Genomic DNA, 2,349 nt, shown 5'->3' with positions numbered 1-2,349 from the left:
TGTGTATCCTCTTTAGGATAGGAGTTTGTGTTGGTATGTGAAGCTGTAGCCTCAGGTTTATATTGTTGATGGATAATTATGAGACAGCGTATTTTAGATCATTTTACAGAGTAATGAGAAAGTAATGAAATGAGTAGTGAAACAAATTACTTTCTCTAGCATAATTAAGTAATGTACTGCATTACTTTTAAGAAAAGTCATTTTCTGTGGTCTTTAAAAGTGGAATGATTGAATATTTACTGCTTTCACTTAAAAAAAAAAACCCAAGAAGCATCCTCTTACTAAAACAGTTTTTACATTTTTACAAATATCAGTAAAGCATTTAGTTTTCTTGTTCAATTAAACAGTTTCCAATCATCGCTGCACAGGGATGCAGCAAACACTATAATTTATTTATGATACTGGCTCCTTTTAACTTTTCAGGGCATACAAGGATGTTTGCACAGTATAATGACATTGTTATTTAGTTGTTTAGTACAGTGTGGTCATAAGAAATCTGATGTAACTGCATACCGGCATTTCTTAAAATCACTGTGAGACAAAGTGGTTTTACAGCTCTTAACATTACATAACAAATCATATGTTTTATTACCTGTGTTGGTAAGAGGGACTAGAAGTGTTAAGGCCCGCCCCCATCAGAGGGAGGGGCAGATTGAGGTGCTTCAGGTCAAGGGGAAGGGGCTCCCAGGATCCCCTATCTGCCTCTGTGCCACGCCTCCTCTGGCCCTTGATCTGCATGGTGATTGGACGCTGATTGGCTGCCAGGATTCGCAGAGCATCCCTTTGGCTCAGGTGTGCTAGACTCCGCCCATTCATCTGAGGCAAACAGACAGAAGGGTTGTGATGTTAGCAAAGTTGCCTGCTGCTGAATTCATGTGACACAAAGCTCATTGAAGGACACATTAATCGCCACCAATGGACACATTAACATTAGCTCGATACTCTAATAATCCTGCCTTCATTAACTAATATAACCTTTGTATATGCTTAAGACTTAGCAGAGTAAGTGTCTCATTTTTAACACGTCAAACTGTCTGATTGTAAATGTGAAATCTTCTGATAACAAAGGGTTTCCATCTCAATTAGATATTTTCTAAACTTTAGAGCTCACAGGTGGGCTTGAGCCTATTTCAGGTGACACTTTGAGAGTGCAGGAATACACCCTGGGTCATCAGAGGGCTGACTCAGGAAAAGAAAAACAACTATTTCCACTCACATTCACAGGGACAACATGCAAACTGCATAGTGAAGTCCTGCCACCAATGGGTTAGAACAAAGCGCTCCAAAAGAACTATAGTGCTCAGCTACAGGTAAAAAATAATAACCAGAGTAGTGGTTGGTTTTGATTATAAATACCAGCCTCGAGGGGAAAAAAGTGCCTACAGCTTGAAGGATAACTAGCATTACTCTTAGCTAGGCGTTGGTCAAAATAAAATATTTGTGTTATTCGTGCGTCATCTTTTTGGATTGGTTCTGACTCCTAGATTTTCTCCAGCAACAGAATTTTTTTAGTCCCTATGGTAGTGAGGTAGAACAAAACAGAACTCCACACTGCAGACAGTTGGTACTGTTAGTACGTGTCTTAATGTGGATTTATTTTTTCCTGATTAAATATAATACATGTAACAGCTGCTACATAGAACAGTAGCTATGGTTAATCCTTCACAGCCTGTGAAAACGGCAGGCCTTATGTGGCTCTGGAAGAACTTTGTCAAGTCTGAAAAATAAACCCTTGTGATTTTATTGCAGATACATGGCCTTAAGCTTAGAAACCACTAATGTGTAAATTGGACACCTGAGTTACAAACTGAGTGGGTGGTGTGGACTAAAGATGTGGCTTCTTGCCCTAATGACATGATAGAATTAATTGAATGATGAGGTTCTACAAACAAACATAATCTGGTAATGTGCTGTGGGAAAACTGCATTCATCAACACTACAATCAAATTTATGCTTGCCCGCTGCCATTTTAAATGCACTTCATGTAGGGTTTTTTTTGTTTGTTTGTTTGTTTGTTTTGCAGTGTGAACACACTACAGACCACAAACGGACTCAATTTTTCAATATTACGCAACTAGGTCAGAAGACCCTCCGCCTGCAGAAAGATGGTAGTTTTTTTCCGGTATGCAACACCCAAACAGCTGAATTATGGCAGTTTAAAGGAAATATGAAAACATGGTGACATGGTATCCACGGCTGCTTTAAAGGGTTAATACCTTCAAGCAACATCCTGCTTCATGCACACACACAAACACACACATACACTGTCACACACATGCAGCTCAGTGGCTATCGAATTAGACGCATGGACAGTATTGTTAACTCCAGCACATCACAACCATGAGTCAC

Source organism: Pundamilia nyererei, unplaced genomic scaffold, assembly GCF_000239375.1.
Source record: "Pundamilia nyererei isolate P.nyererei 1_Seehausen unplaced genomic scaffold, PunNye1.0 scaffold00034, whole genome shotgun sequence".
NCBI classification, from domain to species: Eukaryota; Metazoa; Chordata; class Actinopteri; order Cichliformes; family Cichlidae; genus Pundamilia; species Pundamilia nyererei.
Note: the sequence above shows the minus strand (reverse complement) of the source record.